The following is a 25427-nucleotide window of genomic DNA, read 5'->3' as shown; positions in this document are numbered from 1 at the left end:
CTCCGCATTGGGGACTGGGTAATCTAACCACCCAACATCAAGGACTAGGTCACCAAACCACCCAACACCAAGGACTGGGATCCCAAACCACTCCGCACTGGGGACTGGGGCACCAAACCACCCAACACCAAGGATTCAGTCATTGAGCTTTCCATCTCTTTCGCCAACTCTTTTTTAACTCTTTCATAGACATTTCCATCAACAAGCCATTTAATATGCCTGAGTTGATCATAAAACCACCCAATTTCTGGAACTAGGTAGCTGAACAATTCAACATCATGGACTGGGTCACACTACCATTTATTATTAGGGATTGAGTCATCAAACCACTCAATATTAAAGTCCCCAACACCAAACCACCTAACAGCAAGAACTGGATTACCAACACACTCAATATGCCTGACTTGATCATGAATATTTGGGACTGGTCACCAAACTACTTACCACCCGGAACTTGTTGACCACTCTACCGAACATTTGGGTCTTGATCACCAAACCACCTAACATCAAGGACTAAATCACCAAAATATTCAACATTTGAAATTGGATCACCAAACTTCTCATCTTGTAGGACTGGACTACAAAATCAGTCAAGATATGGGACTGACTCAGCAAAATATTGGTTACATAATAAAGTTGCACACAGATGAGTGATCGCCTCACTATTAGTATAAACAGCATCGGCCCACATACTATTTTGGCACAGTGGTCAGACATTTTTGCAGGCTCTTTTTATGAGTGTCCATCAACAATAGGTGATCTGTACGGTGTTCTGCTGTGGAGAGACATTGACTAAACCGTTGACTCTCTCGCTAACTTTAGAGCGGAGGAATGTCAGACACAGAATATTACCTGCAAGTCTGGATTTCTTATCTCTCGAGTTCCGTACATAAAAAAATGTTCTATTCCTGCCATGGAGCGAATGTAAATGCCAAGTGATGAGCGCAAGAGCAGAAAGGAATCCATTCAGAAAATGACTCAACTAGTTTAATTCTTTCAAAAGAGATTAATGCCCTTTAAAAGGCCCATCACCATCATGGGTCTGAAACTTATACGCAATATACAGTGGTGTGAAAAAATGCTTGCCCCTTCCTGATTTCTTATTCTTTTGCATGTTTGTCACACTTAAATGTTTCAGATCACAAAACAAATTTAAATATTAGACAAAGATAACACAAGTAAACACAAAATGCAGTTTTTAAATGAAGGTCTTTATTATTAAGGGAAAAAGAAATCCAAACACACAGGGCCCTGTGTGAAAAAGTAATTGCCCCCTAAACCTAATAACTGGTTGGGCCACCCTTAGCAGCAACAAGTGCAATCAAGTGTTTGCGATAACTGGCAATGAGTCTTTTACAATGCTCTGGAGAAATTTTGGCCCACTCAGGACTTTGACTAAGCCACTACAAAGTCTTACTTTTGTTTTTCTTAAGCCATTCAGAGGTTAACTTGCTGGTGTGTTTTGGATCATCGTCCTGCTGCATAACCCAAGTGCGCTTCATCTTGAGGTCAAGAACAGATGGTGTGAAGACCCGGGGTCTTCCATGGGCGTAATACTACTCAGACAACACAGGGTGAGGGTAAAACAGTGTGGCAATATTTTATTGAACCACCAAACAGACAATAAACACATAGAACATTCCCAGCAAATACCCAAAATGGTGCAAAATTACACAGTCTCACCCTTCCACTGGCCCGCCGAGAATAGAGCAGATGTGACTTTGGGACTTCCAGGGCCAACTACCACAACCAGTGGCCCCCTGCTTTTGGCGGGCCCCCACAAAGAGGAGGTAACGGCAAGCTTAGGAAGCTGACAGTTCACTGAGGTACAAGACCAGGAGACCCGAGGGTTCCATCCTGGCCTCTCCGAGATTCCATAGGGCCATATGACCGGCTGGTTCCAATCTGGCTTTTCCGAACGTATCAATGGGTTCCAGATGTCCAGAGGGTTCCACCTTGCAACCCCAAGCAACATATCCATGGGGCCAGGTGACTTCATTGTCCCAACCTGGTTCCCCTAAATGTATCCATGGGTTCTCTGATGGTCAATGGAGCAGATCCTTATCCTTCCAGTCAGGGCCGTGTACCCTTAGGCTGGTATCATGTAGAATCCAAATCTGTGTCTCTCTGGCTGAAGCCATGCTACAAAGCTGATGTCCTGAATAGTCTGTCTGATCTTTGATTCTCTCTTTCAATGTTCCATGCTACAGAGACATATGTCCCTTAAATAGTTACAGTTTTCCTTTCAAGTACACATCCAGAGGTAAAGGATTAGGGAGGGTATTATTCCACCGGGCTCAGGTCTCATTGTTTGTGCATTTAATCAATTTACATAGTTGGTATAGCAGGGGACTCTTGTAAATCAACATGTAGCTGGCTTTAGTAAAATATGTAATTGGCATATTAACAATCATTATTGTTTCCAGACGAAAAGAAATCAACATTCAGGTTTAGACACATAATAGTATGTCCTTCTTGACCAGCCACAGAAATACACATACATTCATAAGTCAACACAAACACAATAGTGTATTTCTCTTGGCTTAACAAATCTAGACATCTGGCTAATTAAGATTAGAAGCTGTATCGTCACAGATGGCTGGACATTTTCCTTCAGGATTTTCATTAGATAGCAGAATTCATGGTTCCATTTACCACAGCAAGTCTTCCTGGTCCTGAAGCAGCAAAACAGCCCCAGACCATCACACTACAACCACCATATTTTACTGTTGGTATGATGTTCCTTTTCTGAAATGCTGTGTTACTTCTACGCCAGATGTAATGGGACATAAAATTTTCAAAAAAGTTCAACTTTTGTCTCGTCAGTCCACAGAGTATTCTTCCAAAAGTCTTGGCGATTATCAAGATGTTTTCTGGCAAAACTGAGATGAGCCTTTATATTCTTTTTGCTCAGCAGTGGTTTTCGTCTTTGAACTCTGCCATGCATGCCATTTTTGCCCAGACTCTTTCTTATGGTGGAGTCATGAACACTGACCTTAACTGAGGCAAGTGAGGCCTGCAGTTGTTTGGATGTTGTTGTGGGGTCTTTTGTGACCTCTTGGATGAGTCATCGCTGCGCTTTTGGGGTAATTATAGTCGGCCGGCCACTCCTGGGAAGGTTCACCACTGTTCCATGTTTTCGCCATTTGTGGATAATGGCTCTCACTGTGGTTAGCTAGAGTCCCAAAGTTTTAGAAATGGCTTTATAACTTTTTTCCAGACTGATAGATTTCAATTACTTTGTTTCTCATTTGTTTCTGAATTTCTTTGGATCGCAGCATGATGTCTAGTTTTTGAGGATTTTTTGGCCTACTTCACTATTCAGGTAGGTCCTATTTAAGTGATTTCTTGATTGAGAACAGGTGTGGCAGTAATCAGGCCTTTGTGTGGTTACAAAAATTTGAACTCAGCTTACCAAAGATGTGATAAAGTTATGTTTTGGACTTGCACTTCTGTGCTCTCTGCAGTCAACACAACTAATAGTCCTGTTCCTCAAAAATCCAGTGTGCAAAGCTTTTTTTTTTTTACTCTTTGACAAGCATTTGCCCTCCCAGCTTTAATTATATAATGATAATATGGCATTGTCCAATAACTTGGAATTTTTAGGGACCTTACTTGTCAGTATCAAGACCAATAAAGGGGTTATGTGGTCTGGATAACCCCACTTCAGTTGTGAATCCTCTATAAACTTATGATAGCAACCACTGAGATCAGCTCAGCCACATATGACCTATGTATCATACGGGCATTTCCAAACCCCACCCTTGCTATGTATTCAGCCCGGAGAGCCCTTGGTGCCAGGTTTTGTTTATTTTGATTTCCTAAGAGACTTTTGAGACTTCAGAGCTTTGACGGGAAATGTATATTTGATTGCGGCTCATTGGTCATAAAGTCAACCCTATTGTTAATAATCTATTTATACCCTCTGTGCCGGGTGTGTCTGTGCCGACGGGCATGGAAAGTCAACAAAGAGGAAAGTCTTCCCATGAAAAAGGCATAATTAAAGAAGATGTATAGGCTTATAGAAATACATCCCACGTAAGTTTTTTTCTAGTGTTACACCAGAGCGATCATCAGTGACTCCAGCTAAACTGCACTGTCTATTGGAGTCTGTGCTAATCTGAAGAACGGTGGGAGGAGCAGCTGGATACAAATGTTTTTAAAGGGGTTTTCACTTTGGATATTGTCAGACTAGCATGAATAATCAACACTCCCGTCAATTATTTCCTTCCTTTCCTATCCCAACGATTCCCTCCTGGTCTTTTTTTCACGGTCCTTCGCAAAGCAGAAGAATATACCCATTGGCCAGCAAAGACTAGCCTGAAACAAAGACTGGCTGTAGATGGTCACATGCCCGAGTGTCTGAATGTCATCGCTGCAGTGATGAAAGCAGCGTCGTAATGGGAGCAGTGGGGGATCAGCATCACATCTGTGTGGAGGCTCCATGGTGCAAAACCAGAATACTTTTTCCCTTTGTCGGACTAGGTTAAATCAGTAAAAATGAATAGGTTTTCTATGCAAATATATTCACTTGTACAGAGCCCCTGTGATAGATTTTAGCAGATTTACCAGGAAGGATGTGGTAAATGTGAATTGAGTCTTACTAAAGAAAACAATGCATGAAAAAGCTACTAAGAGGCAATGGTGAAAGCTGCTGGTAAAGAGGAGAGTAGTGGATGCCTAGATGAAGGTTAACCAAACAGACTTGTCGTCAGCTAAAGGTACAGTGAAGGAAATAATTATTTGATCCCTTGCTATTTTTGTAGAAGGGAGTTGCAAGTCTGCTGAGTTTTTTTTGTTCCTTCCCAAATTTTTCAGCAGTTGAATCATGTGAAAAAAGTTTGGCCACATATCTGTGGTTTGCTCTTTCGAAAAGCCGAGCATTCTATTCTCACCTCCACGATATTGTTTTTTATAAAGCAAAGGCTTATTTTTAGCATTGAGTCCATTAGTGCAGACCCAGTGTCTACCGTTCTACATCACATGAGTAATCCCCCTGCCGTCCGTGCGAATAACAATGCAATTAGGGATATACCAGAATCCCCTTGTTTGGGGAACCCTTCCACTCTCCTAAACATTCAATGTGGGGGTTGTGCGTAAACAGTTCTCCAGACACAAAACACATGGGCGAGTGTGGACACAGGTCACTGATGTGTCTCCGCCATGGTATTTTTCCTCTACAAGAGTTTCTTACATTCTTGTTTACACACTGAGGAGCCTCCATTGTGTCACTTATAAGGTTACGAAGATTAGTGCACAATGGCGGCGAATCGTGAATGCAGAGTTATGTCACATAAGCATCCATCATCTCACACACACACACCCGCTATTCCATAAGGTTGAATAAAAGATATACTGACGTATACCGGCCTGTCGGAGGCCAGAAGAACATACTATGGGCCTCCTTTAGCCAAATGGAACCCTATGCATGTATTTGATGTATATGTCCATTGCTTTCCAAGTATATATAACAAAGGATACAGCAAAGGCAGTAAACATCTAGCGTTCTAGGCCCAGATCACATCACGGAAGTGCCTCAATATATCTATAGAGCTCCATTCACCAGTGCCCTGTCAGGTCGGAGCGGTGGCCGAGCACATGCACCTTCCTCAATGTCTACTGATGTCTTATCAGTTCGTTATTGACAAGTCTGGGGAAATGCATTTATTTCATGTGTTTCCTCCCGTCACTCAGATCAGATGAAACTTATTCTGGATTGCGCAGCCTTCCCATCGCAGTTACACATAATACTGCCCCAGCCCTCCTGGAGAAGAAGGAAGACGGGTGGAGAATGTGTTCTGGAAATGGGGTTTTCTGGGTGTGAGAGTGATAGTCACGAACAACACAATGACTTTCTCCACCTATAAATGAAGCAAACGCCATGCAAATCCACAGTGTAGTAAGTGACACATTAATAATCTCACACTACAAGACAGGACGCACGGTCCTGCAGAGAAGGGCTGAATGTGAGAAATAATCACATGCTCACTTACCACATGCCGTTATATATACACACGGGGTGTTCATCTGGGGCCATACCTAAATAGATAAATATAGCAGTTGTAATATGTAAAATAACTGGGGATTTTCCCAGTAATATCTTTAGTGTGTCCAAAGACCACATTTTCTGATACAAAGCTCCAAATCCCCTGCAAAGGCAAACAATGAAATATTACAATTCTCTCTGCCTGCAGTCACCACTAGGGGGAGCTTACTGCATGCAGTTGATGTGCTGAACTCAATGATAGCACAGAATTCAAGAACTCCCCCTAGTGGTGGCTGCAGGCTGACAGACTTTTATCATTTGATGGGCTTTTTAGAAAATAGAAGAGGAAAAGTTTGGCACATCCATCAGGCAAAGTAAAAATTACTTTACTTGAAATCCATTAAAACCAGAAGAAAAGGGATTGACTTAGCAATTGAAATAAGCAGTCAGGCAGCCCACTTTACACAATGTATTGGTCATTAGAGCAGCTGGGACCAAAGAAGTTATGAGATTGGAATGGATATAAAAGTATATTAGTAAGCTCTATATATTGATACTAGGTACATAACTAAACATGATAAAATTATCTTTGATTGCAGCTACCAATAGGGGGAGCATTAAAGCTATTGCATACCGTGTTAATATTGATTACAATGTATAAGCAGTATGCGCCCTCTAGTGGTAACCGCAGACAGACAGAATTTTAAAAAACAACCCTTTTAAAGTGATTGTTCACAACAGGAGGAACCCCCCCACCCCCTCCACCTTATGAATGATCAGAGAGTGCTGCATAAAATAAAATAAAAATATTCTTAGCATTATACTGTATCGGTGACTGGGGGGTCATAATACTGTATGGGGTGCTATGGGGACCATCATACTGTATAATGGGGGGCTGTGATGGACATCATAGTGTGACCATCAAACTGTGCAGGAGGACAGTGTGAGGAGGTGGTACAGTTTGGAGAGGACAACGTGGTGGGCAGTATGAGGACATATGGGTCCATATACATTGGCCAATTTATGTGCCAAGCACCTTCTTTTTACTGTAAATTTTTCTATAGTAATATTGCAGTTCCATTTTTCCAAAATTCCATATGTACATGATGTAGCACTTACCTATTTTCTGTGGCAGTCATGCAGTTCCAATGTCCTAGATTCACCATTCTTAGCATTTCAAAGTGCAGCTATGTTTTTTCTTAGAACTGCTGTGTTAGCTGGCACCTGTTCACACTACCTTGGATGTGCTGGTCATTTTTTCTGTTAGGGTGAGGACAAAGTGTGAAAAAGGGGTACAATATGAAGATGGAGAGGGGGCAGCGTGAAATGGGGGCACAGTTTGAAGAGAGGTTTAGCATGGCGGGGGGACAGTGTGGAGCTATAAAGAGTGTAAGGGAAAACAGTGGAGAGGGGATAACTATGGTATAGGCCGTGGTTCAAAAGGGCAGATAGTGTGGCAGTATAAGCTGATAATGGCAGACAGTGGGGCGGTTATAGCTCATAAGGGCACACAATGTGGAGATCATATACCATAGGTGGCTTATTTAGGTCATAATATGGCAGATATTTTTATGCAGAGTGCATTTTAATAACACTCTTAATTTTAAGGGCACCGTGTGGTCATGTGCTGCAGAAGACTGGAGAAGAGGGACGTCTGCAGAGAAGAGCTGTGGATATGAAAAGTCGCTTTGCCATCTGGAGAAGATGGAGACGAAAATAAAGAAACTGCTCAATCAGAGAAGATGTCACCTATAAGGTACCTGGATGTAAATGTTTATGTTGATAATGACTATGTATCATCAGTACTGTGGTTCCTGTATTGTCCACAGTCTGATAATGACTGATAACAACAACTCCCAGCATCTCCTTACTATTAAGAACATACTGGGAGTTGTAGATTCATGAGATACAAATCTACAGTATATGGGCCTGACTTGACATTACAACTGATTTCTGTACTAAGCTTGGTGATGTATTCACATACTGATGGTAATGTATTAATTTACTGATGGTGGTTCTGGTGACGTACTGATATAAAACCAAAAAGGAGGAAACCGAACAAACTGGTCATGGAAATATAAATACAAAAAAGGAGAAATCAGGGCTGTAATAAAATAGCCTTTATTTCAGGTCAATGTATAACCTTGGCATTGTGAACAAAAAGTGCACACACACAAATAAAATAACATAAAATCGCTAATGGTACAAAATGCATGAATAGCATAAAGATTACTTCCAAATTGTGGTAAGTAGATAGCTATACTCTCACCAAACTAGATAATACTACACAAGACCATATAAAATCACTAATGGTACAAAATGCATAGAGAGCATAAAAATTACATCCAAGTTGTAGTAGTTTAGATAGCTATACTCTCACCAAGCTGAATAATGCTGCACAAGAACCATATGAGATCCATATATAGTAAAGGGATATACAAAGCCACTTTAAGAGTAATATATGTATAAATTTATAAGTAAGAAAGGGTTCTAGTTTAAGGGCCAAATAAAAAGTATATCCCTACACAGATGTATCATGGCAAGTCCCTGCACACTTGTGTCATGGCGTGGAGAGAAAAGGGGGAGAGAAACCCCTAAAGTAATTACCTGGTAAGTAATAATGCCGTGTGCTGCACGCTGCGCCCCGACGCGCGTTTTGGCGTGGCCGCCTTCGTCAATGACATATTGATATACAGATGATGGTACTGGCAGGGCTGTGGAGTCGATAAGCCAAAACACCAACTCCAACTCTGACTCCTCAATTTCCCTGACTTCTGACTCTGACACCACAGCACGGCCTCAATACTGAGCATGTACATAAAGTGCAGCACAGATTCATCTCAACTAAAAGACTAGATCCTCAGATGAGGAATAGAACAGACATTTATAGGACATTTCATAACTTTCCCAAATTCTTATGAAAACATTTACAGCACATCTTGTATTGTACTACTGTACTCAATTTAATACGCAAATTGTTTCTTCAGAGAGCAAGAGGACCAGAACTCTAGTGCCACCTACAGGAAGCAGCAATCCTAAAAGTCAATAGTAACCCTTTAACGAGCCATATCACATGACTTACGATATAAGCCAGAACCAGAAACTCAATTTGCAGACACTGTGTTTCAGGGTACTGCCCCTAGTCAGTGCAAAGTGTGAGTTCTGGTTTGGCTGGTTGAGAGGCGTCAGACCGTTATCTAAGTGGTAACATTTCTCCTCAATTTAATATATATTTTAGGAGTCTGTCCATTTTATACCGACTCCAACTCCGATTCTACCAAAATGGACACTGACTCCGACTCCATAGTCCTGGGTACTGGTGCTGTATTTATTTACTGTCAGTGGTTCTTCTGATGTATTCATGTACAAATGTTGGTTCTGGCGATGCATTAATTTACTGATATTGGTTCAGGTGATGTATTCATGTACTGATGGTGGTTCTTGTGACCTACTAAGTTACTGATGATGGTCCAACAGGTAACAATTCTAGTGGAAATGGTCATCACAGCTTGTCACCTGACCCATCGGAGGGGGAGGGGGTTGTATTAAGGGTCCTATTACCTTAGTCCGTGAGCCATCCCTTTACATGGGGCTGAGGGTTCATGTGGGGGGGGGGGGGCACGCTATCGTCTTTATCTGCCTAGGGCACCAAAATACCTTGTACGGGCCCTGGTGGAACCCTCACCAATCAGATATTGATGGCCTATCCTAAGGAAAGGCCATCAATAAAAAAGTACTGGCCAACCCCTTTCAGCATGCATTATTCCTATTTTATGCAGCACCTTGAAACCATTTATAAGAGGCTGCACAATAGTGAAGAACCCCTTTAAGTCTATGGTTGTGTATAGGAATGGCAGGACTCCAACCCATAAATAGCAAATCTAAAACATATCAAATGACTTTTGTTTTTTTTTCAGACTCTGCACTTTCAATTTTAGGGATTTATCTAAAGGAACTAATTCTACCCACGGGTTTTCGGGTGCTGTTGGGTCAATAAATAACTTATAATGATCCTACAAGCCTGACTGCAGAATATCCCTATATAATGAGACATTGCATCTGGTTACTTCTCCTGACTGATGTCTACATTATTTCCCTTTACACATTATGGAATCACGGCGATGAAATAACCATAAACTCTTGTTGCAGCCAGAATTTTCCAGCTCTGCTGACCCCGGTCACCCCAGGATCTGGCTCTGTATAGAGGTAGCGCTTGTCTGGGAATTGTGAGTCGAAGATGCCAGTAAATGCAGACAAGGAGTAATATTACAAGTCCTCACGACACGGCCTCATTGTGAATCCGTGAGGAATAAATTCACCAATCAGAAAACAGGAAATGATCTCCGTGAGCCGAGCCACATGATGACTTCAGCTTTGTTTTTCAGGAAACGACATCGGAAGTTGACTTTTTTTTTGCAGTCACATGATGAATGTTGTAAAGTTTTGGGAAAGTGCGGAAGTTTTTGTTTTGTAGATGTCATCGAATTGCATAAGATGAGGATAACTGGGGATTCACTGATCTCCTTCATGTTTTTCAAGTCGTGAACACAATGATATTGAAAAATATACTGATCAAGAATAAAAAGAATCAGCAGTCATCTACTCTCTCTGTTCTCTATAGCTTTATCATGTACCACCCTTGTGCCTCTAGTCGCTATTCCAGGTTGGTTTCCAGATTGCAGCAGCTCAGAGTTGTTATCTCTACGGCACATATTCTCCCAAGCCAGCATACTGGTGCAATGCTTCTCCTTTGCTTTCTACAAAGGTGCACAAAGTCGTGTGACCATTGTACCGAGTAACTTAACTCATTGCTGGGGTCCAACTGCCGAGACCTCCACTGTCCTGCGAACAGGGTAGTGCCGAGTGCTGATGACATAAATAAATCCTCAATCGGTGCTCAGTAAGGGCAATTTATCAGCACATGTAAAAAAGACCCTTGCCATACATGTTAGATAGCTTTCAATCAATAGTTTGTTCACCAACCGTTGTCTCGCTCAACCCCACAAACATGCACGCTCAGCTCAAGTGTGCCGCACTGTGCTAAGAATGAAATTGTAAACCGCTGCTACACAATTCTGGAGATGGAAAGATGGGTCGAGGAACAGTTGGGGGAGCCTCCACAAACATTAGCCCCCTATACATGCAATCTGTATGGGCAGCTTTAGCTATACAGTATGTAGTGGCGAGGTCTTTAAGCAAGGATTATAGTCTCCTACTCCTATTAAGGTCCTCCTTTCCTATGTAGGGTCTCCTTCTGGTGCTACTCCTATTAGGGTCCGCCTTCCCTATGTAGGGTCTCCTTCTGATGCTACTCCTATTAGGGTCCGCCTTCCCTATGTAGGGTCTCCTTTGATGCTACTCCTATTAGGGTCCTCCTTCCCTATGTAGGGTCTCCTTCTGGTGCTGGAAAAGACCACCACACTAATAACAACCTAGGACAAGAGGGCTTCATACACGTTTGCTGATTATGCCCCTTTCATGATTCTTGGCCTGATTCTGGACAGCTTTGTTTGATCATTTTGTAATGACTGCACAAGTTTGCAATACCATTCCTGCACAACATGGGACCATTCTCTCTACAGGCCCCCAAACAGCTGCATGTCTGACCAAGTTATTCATGCCTGTAATGGATGTCGTCAATACACCCATGAGACTTTAGGGCATTTTCCTGCCGTCTTGCTGGTTCACTCTTGGGATTGTTGTGATGAGACATCTCACAGAAAAGGACAAGAATTCAAAAAAACATCACATAAAAAAACAGCCTTACCAACACCAAGTCAGATTACCAAAGCACAAGCAGGATGTGGCAGACCCCCATGATAAAGGCGGGGGCAGCACAGGTGCGAAATAGTGATGCGACAGCCACCCCCCTCCATGACTTGGCAGATATGTGAGTGACTGTGTAGTATTATAATGCACACAACTGCAGCTTGTATAGGACGCCAATCACCCAGATAGGTGTGGTGCACAGTGTCTGGCTTACAGCCTATTAATGACGCCCATAATTTTAAATCGAGAACTATATACATGCACCCCACAGGACAGACGCCCCAATTCACCAACCCCCAACAATAAAGGGCCTGGCCACATCCTGCAAAAAATATGTGCAATAAAAAGATGAAAAATAACGTATAAGATAAATACATTACATAAGGTATTGGTTGATATTTTGGCCAAAATACGCAAGCTCGCAACCCATGCCAAGGGTCCTCATAACTTGCAAGTCCCTTAGATGTTTTTAATTTTAACGTAGCGACTCGCAAGTTATGAGGACCCTATATTTCATCTTTTTATTGCACATTTTTCATTTTTTGCAGGATGCGGCCAGGCCCTTTGTCATTAATAGGCTGTATGCCAGACACTGTGCACCACACTTAAATGTGTGACTGGCATCCTATACAAGCTGCCGTTGTGTGCATTATAATACTACACAGTCACTCACATATCTGCCAATTCATGGAGGGGGGTGGCTGTCGCATCAGTATTTCGCACCTGTGCTGCCCCCGCCTTTATCAAGGGGGTCTGCCGCATCCTGCTTATGCTTTGGTAATCTGACCTGGTCTTGGTAAGGCTGTTTTTTTCTGTGATGATTATTGTGATGAGTTTGAATTAGAGTTGAGAAAAAAATATTCTCAGGATTTTGGTCCAGCAGCCACGTTGGTAGTCCATATTCACCAGATCAGATCAGCCCTGTGAACCTACTTCTATCTTCCAGCGTCCGAGCTCCTCTTTTGATTAGTTGCTCCAGTGCGGCACGATGGAGGAATGACAAAGATCAAAAGAAGAGTCAAGGGTGCTGGCAGGTAGGGTGAGGTGCGAAGGCTTCTGGTCTGGTGGTCATGCACTACCAACATGGCTGCTGTACAAGGGTCTTGCAAATCTTTTTGCTCAACTCTATTTTCATTCCTTCCCCTCCGAATGTGCTGAATATTTTGTAATAGACTGCGGATATGAAGCATGAATAATGAGAGAGAAAAACATGTGTGAGGTAATAGGCCATGTGAATGGCGGTTTCCTCTGACTGACCTCTTGTAAAAACATAACACAACACAGACATCTGTAGAAGATTAGGATGCAGTGAAAGGTCTGTCCCGGTGCCAACCGCTTATACAATAACCAAAATCCTATTCTGCTCCCCAATGACGCAGGGCGAAGCTGCTCTTATGGACGTCAGCTGCCGAGAGGCTGGAGACAGCACATGGGCTACGTGTCATACATGAGGAGACCTCCCTGCATACACAATGCACCCACATTAGGGAATGGGGCCTGTATATACTCATAACTAGGTGACAACCAACAGATTATGGCGCAAAGCCCCTCCACCCACCCAGCTTTCCAGGATGAGCAAGAAACAGCTCACAGGTCAAAAAGGAAAACCATGAAGAATGTGAGAAAGCAGATGGGAGCGGTGTTTCGCCTCTCACGTAAGAAGGATCCGTGAGCAGCTGGAAATCTGCAGCCAGACACATCACTGTGGATTATTACTGCTGTTACGTGTCAGTGGCGCCGTCCACTCAGTAGCTATTTTTAATACAAAGGTGTCGTCATTTACCTGCCACGAACAAGAGGCCTCACAGGGGCAAAGTAGTCACTGCAAGAGCCTGCGAGTCAATGTGGGAATGTAGGAATTTCTGAACAATCAGATGCAAGACTGAAATAATTTTACTGAAAAGTAATCACAGTTATTAGAATATTAGTACCCCCACACCAGAATAAAGCTACTATAACACTGCCCCTATGTACAAGAATAAAACTACTATTATACTGTCCCCTATGTACAAGAATATAACTACTATAATACTGCCCCTATGTACGAAAATATAACTACTATAATACTGCCCCCTATGTACAAGAATATAACTACTATAATACTGCTCCTATGTACAAGAATATAACTACTATAATACTGTCCTCTATGTACAACAATATAACTACTATAATACTGCTCCTATGTACAAGAATATAACTACTATAATACTGCCCCCTATGTACAAGAATATAACTACTATAATACTGCCCCTATGTACGAGAATATAACTACTATAATACTGCTCCTATGTTCAAGAATATAACTACTATAATACTGTCCTCTATGTACAACAATATAACTACTATAATACTGCTCCTATGTACAAGAATATAACTACTATAATACTGCCCCTATGTACGAGAATATAACTACTATAATACTGCCCCCTATGTACAAGAATATAACTACTATAATACTGCTCCTATGTACAAGAATATAACTACTATAATACTGTCCTCTATGTACAACAATATAACTACTATAATACTGCTCCTATGTACAAGAATATAACTACTATAATACTGCCCCCTATGTACAAGAATATAACTGCTATAATACTGCCCCTATGTACAAGAATATAACTACTATAATACTGCCCCTATGTACGAGAATATAACTACTATGATACTGCTCCTATGTACAAGAATATAACTACTATAATACTGCCCCCTATGTACAAGAATATAACTGCTATAATACTGCCCCTATGTACAAGAATATAACTACTATAATACTGCCCCTATATACGAGAATATAACTACTATAATACTGCTCCTATGTACAAGAATATAACTACTATAATACTGTCCTCTATGTACAACAATATAACTACTATAATACTGCTCCTATGTACAAGAATATAACTACTATAATACTGCCCCTATGTACGAGAATATAACTACTATAATACTGCCCCCTATGTACAAGAATATAACTACTATAATACTGCTCCTATGTACAAGAATATAACTACTATAATACTGTCCTCTATGTACAACAATATAACTACTATAATACTGCTCCTATGTACAAGAATATAACTACTATAATACTGCCCCTATGTACAAGAATATAACTACTATAATACTGCCCCTATGTACGAGAATATAACTACTATAATACTGCTCCTATGTACAACAATATAACTACTATAATACTGTCCTCTATGTACAACAATATAACTACTATAATACTGCTCCTATGTACAAGAATATAACTACTATAATACTGCCCCTATGTACGAGAATATAACTACTATAATACTGCCCCCTATGTACAAGAATATAACTACTATAATACTGCTCCTATGTACAAGAATATAACTACTATAATACTGTCCTCTATGTACAACAATATAACTACTATAATACTGCTCCTATGTACAAGAATATAACTACTATAATACTGCCCCCTATGTACAAGAATATAACTGCTATAATACTGCCCCTATGTACAAGAAAATAACTACTATAATACTGCCCCTATGTACGAGAATATAACTACTATAATACTGCTCCTATGTACAAGAATATAACTACTATAATACTGCCCCCTATGTACAAGAATATAACTGCTATAATACTGCCCCTATGTACAAGAATATAACTACTATAATACTGCCCCTATATACGAGAATATAACTACTATAATACTGCTCCTATGTACAAGAATATAACTACTATAATACTGTCCTCTATGTACAACAATATAACTACTATAATACTGCTCCTATGTACAAGAATATAACTACTATAATACTGCCCCTATGTACGAGAATATAACTACTATAATACTGCCCCCTATGTACAAGAATATAACTACTATAATACTGCTCCTATGTACAAGAATATAACTACTATAATACTGTCCTCTATGTACAACAATATAACTACTATAATACTGCTCCTATGTACAAGAATATAACTACTATAATACTGCCCCCTATGTACAAGAATATAACTGCTATAATACTGCCCCTATGTACAAGAATATAACTACTATAATACTGCCCCTATGTACGAGAATATAACTACTATAATACTGTCCTCTATGTACAACAATATAACTACTATAATACTGCTCCTATGTACAAGAATATAACTACTATAATACTGCCCCCTATGTACAAGAATATAACTGCTATAATACTGCCCCTATGTACAAGAATATAACTACTATAATACTGCCCCTATGTACGAGAATATAACTACTATAATACTGTCCTCTATGTACAACAATATAACTACTATAATACTGCTCCTATGTACAAGAATATAACTACTATAATACTGCCCCCTATGTACAAGAATATAACTGCTATAATACTGCCCCTATGTACAAGAATATAACTACTATAATACTGCCCCTATGTACGAGAATATAACTACTATAATACTGCTCCTATGTACAAGAATATAACTACTATAATACTGTCCTCTATGTACAACAATATAACTACTATAATACTGCTCCTATGTACAACAATATAACTACTATAATACTGCCCCCTATGTACAAGAATATAACTGCTATAATACTGCCCCTATGTACAAGAATATAACTACTATAATACTGCCCTATGTACAAGAATATAACTACTATAATACTGCCCCATATGTGCAAGAATATAACTACTATAATACTGCTCCTATGTACAAGAATATAACTACTATAATACTGCTCCTATGTACAAGAATATAACTACTATAATACTGCCCACTACGTACAAGAATATAACTACTATAATACTGCCCTTATGGTCAAGAATATAACTACTATAATATTGCCCCTATGTACAAGAATATAACTACTATATAATGTCCTCTATGTACAACAATATAACTACTATAATACTGCTCCTATGTACAAGAATATAACTACTATAATACTGCCCCCTATGTACAAGAATATAACTGCTATAATACTACCCCTATGTACAAGAATATAACTACTATAATACTGCCCTATGTACAAGAATATAACTACTATAATACTGCCCCATATGTGCAAGAATATAACTACTATAATACTGCTCCTATGTACAATATAACTACTATAATACTGCTCCTATGTACAAGAATATAACTACTATAATACTGCCCCCTATGTACAAGAATATAACTACTATAATACTGCTCCTATGTACAAGAATATAACTACTATAATACTCCTCGCCATTTGGCTGGCTATCCGCCCACCCTTTTGTAGCTATTGTGTGGCCGCTCGCCATTTGGCTGGCTATCCGCCCACCCTTTTGTAGCTATTGTGTGGCCTCTTTCTGTATTATTAATGTTCTTATCTGTGTTTTTCACAGTTTACGCCACTATTACTATGGATTACAGGGCACGTGACAACACGTGGCTTTCATTACTTGATGATGCAACTGTGATGAACCTGTAGCCGCCATCTTGGTAATGATAAATCATATCCAGGGATGGCCACACTTCAGCAGCCCCCACCCTTGGGACCTTCTGTTAAAACGTCAACTAGATAGTTTCCCCCCATCCAGGCTCCTGTAAGATAAGAAGCCCCGGGGCCTACTTAACACTTGAATGCTAGGAGCTTCAAAGACTTCGAGAGGAAACACAGGCAGCAGGGGGGGGTGCTTCGTCTATCTGTACCTGACCATTTGTCCCATAGGACTAGTTTCTTTGTCTGTCACAAGCATGGAGGCATAAGATATAGAAACATGAAAAGTACACGCATGTTGCGTGGGATGGGCCAATAAAAAAATATCACGGCGTCCCGGAGCCATTGCGCACACAAGCCTCCGCGGTAGACGTTTGTACGTGCTCTGGAAGCCAAGATATAGCGCTGAGCCATTCCTGAGGACCGTATGGTATCATAATTGATATCAAAAGGTCGGTTACGGCGGCCCGAATCCATGGGAACCCCTGGGGGTATCCTGAGACCATCCCAGAAGAAGTTATTGAGTTCCATAGAATTTGGGCTTCTGATCGAAGTTAGACCTGAGGGTGGAGACTGAGCCAGCTGACTTCACCAGCAGTGGGCGGGACGGGGCAGGTAAGATAGCAGGACAGACAAGAGATAAGTCAGTCTTGACCCAAGAGTGGGGTGCTGAACATCTGAGCACCAGCTGAGGCCACCAAGGGGAGGAGCAGTTTGACCATGCGGTGGTAGGCCTCAGCCTGTAACAAAGAACCGTGCCTGCGACCGCAGAATCCTCTCCCTGCGTCACAAGAAAATCAAGAAACCGGTAACTGATATGCTGTGGTGATTCTGTGTGTTGTATTCCATTGTTGTATAGTTTAGCCTGACCTTATACCTGTGTATATTTAGTTGTATATCGTGTATCTAGTGTATTATTATAATCAATTACCTCAAGTAATTGTGGGCCTGCCTTTTATTCTGCATAACGAACGCACGTCCGTGTGAGCTCGGCTCAAGCCAAAAACGCTACCCAGGGTTGGTTCCTGACCCGATATAGGCCCATTCACGGACTGGGCGTATATCTAAAATAGGGACTGGTGGCAGCATACCAACTGGGGATTGGGGAAGGCTGGTAGTGACGGTCGGAGGTTCAGATATATATATTCCTGGCGCGGCCAAGGAAGATATATATACCACCCTCACTACAGAGGGCCCCGATACCCAGTAGGTTACAGGACAGTCTCTCTGGCGACCGCTTATCCTAGGTGCAGTTCCTTGACTGACCTGAGGCTAAGAGGGCGCTAGCGAGTTGTGCTGTGTAGTGACGTTACGGTTTAGTGACGTTGAAGGGGAACACTCTACCGTGTTCCCTGCGCTGGTTGCAGCTTCCTGGCACTACTTTCTCTAGGTGCAGTACCTTGACTGACCTGAGAGGTAAGGGGGCGCCAGAGAGCTGCACCCACCGGCCGGCTTTCATCACAGCAACCAAAGACAATATTGAGGTGGAGGTTGGGGCTGACAAAGATGTGCAAGAAGCTGTGGTTAAATGTAAAGAACTCCTGAAGAAACGCACTAAAATATGGTGGAACCATGCATTTCTTGTCAAATACTTGCAAAGGGAGCTAATCCCGAAGGGGCTAAGAGTACAGGTATTTCCCTCATTCCCCATTTCTGATGAGACTTTTAAAAATAAATGGGAAGAAATATCTGATACTTGCTCTAAGGGCTTCATTTTATTACTTATAGACATGAATGCTACTACACTACAGGAGATTGAAACCGAGATTGAGGGCCTTCAAGCGATTTTCAGGAAGGGATTGTCTGGAGATTCATTGAAAAAAGTCAATGAGGAGATTGACATCGAAGTACAACGGTTGGCACATGACATCCAAGCCGATAAAATCAAGAAATTTCAGAGGGACATTTGGGACAAGCAGAACGGTTGTGTATATAGATGGAGAGGTCAATTTGACTGTTCACGGTCTAGATATCGAAATTTGCACCTAATTATAGATCAAGATCTAGATCTACACAATCAAACAGATCTCAAGATGATACGCATTCTGTGTCCTCAGCTGGGTCCCTGGTGTCTTCCTCTGTTAAAATGCAGACCAGACAGTCGTCCAAAAAAGGATCTAATTGTGTGACACCTGCAGTCTCCTCTCGGGGTGGGCTCCAGGTAATCAACTTATCTCCACACATATTATCTAAGGCACAGGTGGAGGTCCTGGGGAAAGGTCTTACATTTTCTCCTACTAATGCTTTCAACTTCTTCACAGCGATAAAAAATCTACACCTATTTTCTCGCAAATTGGTATTGAAGAAGTTGCATTACAAGAGCCCGGAGGTTATGGATGCAGCAGTGACTGAGAGAGAAGCATTGAGATGTTTGGAAGAACTGGCAGAGGAACACTGCAATCCTTCACGAGGTGGGTTCCCTCAATCCATTTTGCCGAAATCTACAAGGTTCCCCCCCTTATCTTTATGCCCTGCAGTAGAGATTTTTACCAAGCTTGTCACTGAAGATTTCCTTAGATTACCAACAAAACGGAAATTTGACAATCTCACACACAACCATCGCCGAGCTCTACAACAGCTTCAGGAACTCAGTGATGTAGTTATCAAGGGCGCAGATAAGGGGGGCAACATTGTTATTTGGCCTATTAACAAGTATGAGCGGGAGGCCATCTGCCAATTGAGGGACTCCAATACCTATGTTAGATTGCCCTCTTGTCCTTTGACCCATTTCACTGCTAGATTGCAGGACATCCTAACCCAGGCTCTGGAGTGCTCAATAATCTCCAAAATGGTTTATGAGGGCTTGACAGTGACCTTTCCCAGGATCCCCACCTTTTATTTTCTACCCAAAATCCACAAAGATCCCGTCGACCCTCCAGGGCGTCCGATTGTGTCTGGTATTGGGGGACTATGTGAACCCATATGTAGATTTATTGATCACTATTTAAAACCCTTAGTGACCAATTTACCATCCTACATCAAAGACACAACGGAGGTCCTTACTAGGGTCGACGGCATCACGGTGGATGAGGGGACTCTCTTGGTCACTGCCGACGTTGAAAGCCTATATACCAGCATTAACCACACTGATGGTTTGAACGCAGTGCGTCTCTTTCTCGGAGCCTCCAACCTGGATAGCCCCTTGTGTGAACTCATCCTAGAGCTGCTGGAATTTGCCCTGACTCATAACTTTTTTGTTTTCAAAGATCAATTTTATCTCCAGAAGCGTGGCACAGCCATGGGGGCGGCCTGTGCCCCCTCATATGCGAACCTCTTCCTAGGGCAGTGGGAAAGGGAAATCTTTGATGGGGATACCATCCCTGCCGCCCACCATGTGCTGTGCTGGCTGAGATATATTGATGATATTTTATTTTTGTGGCGGGGCTCTATACAGCAGCTCGGAGAGTTCATGGACTGTCTTAACATGAATCAATATAACATCAAGCTGACCTATACATATGACACTAAGAGGGTGGACTTTCTGGACATATCCCTGTGTGTCGATATTCATGGGGGCCTGCAGACGGACGTGTTCAGAAAGCCCACCTCGGTCAATGCTTTGATTCATGCAGGATCTGCCCACAGTCTAGCCACAATTGGGGCTGTCCCGGTCGGACAGTTCCTGAGGATGAGACGCATTTGCTCTACTGAACAGAGCTTTCAGCGTCAGGCACAGGACCTTAAACAGCGCTTCCTACAACGTGGTTATAGTCCGAGATGTATTAGGAGGGGGTATGACAGAGCAAGCAAGACTCCTCGTACTGTCCTCCTCCATCCGAAAATACGGTCTTCGGATGGGGATGACACCATAACCACGAATGGGATAGCATGAGAGCCATCCTCCAAAAACATTGGAGTGTCTTGATGGTGGAGCCCTCCCTGAGGGGACACCTGGGGTCCCTTCCATCAATGACACCAAGGAGATGTCGGAATCTTGGTGACATATTGACCAAGAGTCACTATGTTGCACCGGTAACGCGACCGTTTGGTTCTGGGGGCCCTATTAATGGCAGTTACAAATGTGGACACTGTGTGGCCTATCCGAATGTTTTGCGATGCACTAATTTTTGTTCAGCTGATGGCCGCAGAACATTCGATATCAGACACCATATTTTCTGTGGTACATCCAATATCATCTACTATGCCACGTGTAGCTGCCCCATGATCTATGTTGGTTTAACCACAAGGGAATTACGGGTCCGCACACGTGAGCATATTCGTGAAATTACAGCAGCCACCTCGGCGAGCGATCTAGCTCAGTTGAAAACAATACCACGGCACTTTAAATTGAAACATAACTGTAATCCCCGCTCCTTCATGGTACGTGGTATTGATACAATACACATGGGGATACGGGGTGGTAATGCTAAAAAGCTATTGGCTCAGAAAGAGTCACAATGGATTGTACGATTAAACACTGTGACACCTCACGGCTTGAATGAATCTCTGAGCTTCTCTACATTCTTATAGCCACAATCTTTGCACTTCTTATTTGGAGCTATATAATCATAGAATCATAGAATGGTAGAGTTGGAAGGGACCTCCTGGGTCATCTGGTCCAACCCCCTGCTCAAAGCAGGATTCACTAAATCATCTCAGACAGATGTCTGTCCAGCCTCTGTTTGAAGACGTCCATTGAAGGGGAACTCACCACCTCTCGTGGCAGCCTGTTCCACTCATTAATCACCCTGTCAAAAAGTTTTTTCTAATATCTAATCTGTGTCTCCTCCCATTTAGTTTCATCCCATTGCTTCTAGTCTTTCCTTGTGCAAATGAGAATAAAGATGATCCTTCTACAATGTGACAGCCCTTGACATATTTGTAGACAGCTATTAAGTCTCCTCTCAGTCTTCTTTTTTGCAAGCTAAACATTCCCAAATCCTGCAACCGTTCCTCATAGGACATGGTTTGCAGACCAGTCACCATTCTGGTCGCTCTTCTCTGAACTTGTTCCAGTTTGTCTATGTCTTTTTTAAAATGTGGTGCCCAAAACTGTACACAGTATTCCAGATGAGGTCTGACCAAAGAGGAGTAAAGACCAATAATCTCCTTACACATGCGTATTTTGGGTGGTTATTCATTTTTTATATTTTTTATTTTATTTTGGTTTAATTGTTTTTAACTGTGGCTTCTTTATTTGTGTTTTGTTTCTGGTTTCAGGAGTGTACAGATTTGGCTGCTTCCCTAATTCAATCTGATTTGACGAATTCTGTGATCACATCTATCATGGGATATATGTCCTGATGACAGCATTACAAATTAGAATACACACCTATGCTGGGATGATGCTACTGTATATGGCTAATCTTTATTACTCTGTAGTGACTGTTTCATCCCTATATTGCTGTATTGTTATACCTTATTGTGGCTGTTCCTAGTCATTGTCCCCGCTCTTCTCCCTTTTCATACCCTAATTGGCAGTGTTATTCACTGACGTGATGTGCGCGTGCGTGTGTGGTGGGGGGAGTTGCGTCGCGTGCTTGCCTGGCCGTCTCCATGCCTCTCTGCACCTGTGCGAACCTCTTTGGTCCGCGCGTGCGCAGTAGCGGCTTGACGGCCGGGTCGCACGCGGCGCGCCCCTCTCGCCCGCGCGCATGCGCCGTTACAGCTTCACTTCACGTCATGTGATTTGTGGGACACGCCCCCGGTTAAGCTGGCCACTTCCGGGTGCGCGCCCCGCATCACAGCTGCAAGTATTTTCGTTACTAATAAAGGGATATGGACATATATATATGCCTTGGGGGCGCCATACATCTATCACCCGCCCTTGAGAAAGCGGTTTTACCGCGAAACGCGCGTCGGGCTCCGTGCTACCACCACCGTTTCATCTCTCCCCCTCCTCTTCACTTTGACTGTGAGAGATTCTACAGGTAATATACTTCTCATTATATATCTTACCCTGGTATTAGGTAGATGTTGGTGCGCCCCCTTGACATATGATAATGTTTCTTTCTGTTACATTAAGAGTACCCTTTTATCTGACACAAGTGGAAGGCTTCTATTATATATAGCACAGTCATTGCTTCCACTATTTATGACCTATGTTCTGTCTCGGGCAAGTGTGCAATCCTATCTATATCAAAGGGCTATAACCATTGTCTTATTAGTGCATATATTTGAGTATTAGTATGTTCCTTCTCAGTCATTTCTTACCTACAATTTGTCTGGTCTTTATACCTATTTCTCTATACATGTTTAAATAAAGATACTTTTTTTGCAATGATATGCTCAGCTTTCCTCCTCTTTTTTATAATACTGCCCCCTATGTACAAGAATATAACTACTATAATACTGCCCCTATGTACAAGAATATAACTACTATAATACTGTCCCTATGTACAAGAATATAACTACTATAATACTGCCCCCTATGTATAAGAAAATAACTACTATAATACTGCTCCTATGTACAAGAATATAACTACTATAATACTGCCCCCTATGTACAAGAATATAACTGCTATAATACTGCCCCCTATGTACAAGAATATAACTACTATAATACTGCTCCTATGTACAAGAATATAACTACTAGAATACTGCCCCTATGTACAAGAATATAACTACTATAATACTGTCCTCTATGTACAAGAATATAACTGCTATAATACTGCCCCCTATGTACAAGAATATAACTACTATAATACTGCTCCTATGTGCAGGAATATAACTACTATAATACTGTCCTCTATGTACAAGAATATAACTACTATAATACTGCCCTTATGTTCAAGAATATAACTACTATAATACTGCTCCTATGTACAAGAATATAAGTACTATAATACTGCCCCTATGTACAAGAATATAACTACTATAATACTGTCCATATGTACAGAAATATAACTACTATAATACTGTCCTCTATGTACAAGAATATAACAGCTATAATACTGCCACCTATGTACAAGAATATAACTACTATAATACTGCTCCTATGTACAAGAATATAACTACTATAATACTGCCCCTATGTACAAGAATATAACTACTATAATACTGTCCCTATGTACAAGAAAATAACTACTATAATACTGCCCCCTATGTACAAGAAAATAACTACTATAATACTGCTCCTATGTACAAGAATATAACTACTATAATACTGCCCCCTATGTACAAGAATATAACTGCTATAATACTGCCTCCTATGTACAAGAATATAACTACTATAATACTGCTCCTATGTACAAGAATATAACTACTAGAATACTGCCCCTATGTACAAGAATATAACTACTATAATACTGTCCTCTATGTACAAGAATATAACTGCTATAATACTGCCCCCTATGTACAAGAATATAACTACTATAATACTGCTCCTATGTGCAGGAATATAACTACTATAATACTGTCCTCTATGTACAAGAATATAACTACTATAATACTGCCCTTATGTTCAAGAATATAACTACTATAATACTGCTCCTATGTACAAGAATATAAGTACTATAATACTGCCCCTATGTACAAGAATATAACTACTATAATACTGTCCATATGTACAGAAATATAACTACTATAATACTGTCCTCTATGTACAAGAATATAACAGCTATAATACTGCCACCTATGTACAAGAATATAACTACTATAATACTGCTCCTATGTACAAGAATATAACTACTATAATACTGCCCCTATGTACAAGAATATAACTACTATAATACTGTCCATATGTGCAAAAATATAACTACTATAATACTGCCCCTATGTACAATAATATAACTACTATAATATTGCCCCCTATGTACAAGAATATAACTACAACACTGCCCCTATGTACAAGAATATAACTACTAAAATACTGCCCCCTATGTACAAGAATATAACTACTATAATACCGCTACTATGTACTATAATACTGTCCTTAGGCACAAGCAAGTGTGCACTGAAATACAGCCCCTATAAATAAGAATAGTACTCCTATAATACTGCACCCTGACATCATCTTGACACCGCTGCAGCCGATTATTGAGTTCAGTGGCTCATGGCTTAGTGATATGCTGCAGCGCTGTCGATGACATGTCATCGCAGAAGCCAAACAACAGAGACCAGCGCAGCAGTAGAGACACATTTCCAGACAAGAAAAGGGTAAGTAAACCTTAGCTTGATTTTTTACACATTTTATACCTTATGGATACTGATTTACCCCAGTGGGTATCACAGTGCTGATCGCACTCTATATCGGAGTACTGTACGTGTGTAAATTTTTAGACA

General features: G+C 41.3%; 1 long non-coding RNA gene across 1 annotated transcript; it reads left to right on the top strand.

Moving 5' to 3' along the window:
- The first annotated feature begins 17845 nt into the window (after positions 1-17845).
- Positions 17846-23427, top strand: LOC141153135 (uncharacterized). The gene is made up of 3 exons (XR_012247242.1): positions 17846-18012; positions 19466-19615; positions 22365-23427. It is a non-coding gene; the product is annotated as an uncharacterized lncRNA (long non-coding RNA).
- The last annotated feature ends 2000 nt before the right edge of the window (positions 23428-25427 follow it).

This window comes from Phyllobates terribilis, unplaced genomic scaffold (genome assembly GCF_046119375.1).
Source record: "Phyllobates terribilis strain yellow unplaced genomic scaffold, ASM4611937v1 Scaffold_7__3_contigs__length_470593459, whole genome shotgun sequence".
Lineage (NCBI taxonomy): Eukaryota > Metazoa > Chordata > Amphibia > Anura > Dendrobatidae > Phyllobates > Phyllobates terribilis.
The sequence above is the reverse complement of the archived record's forward strand: the minus strand, read 5'-3'. Positions and strand labels throughout refer to the sequence as shown.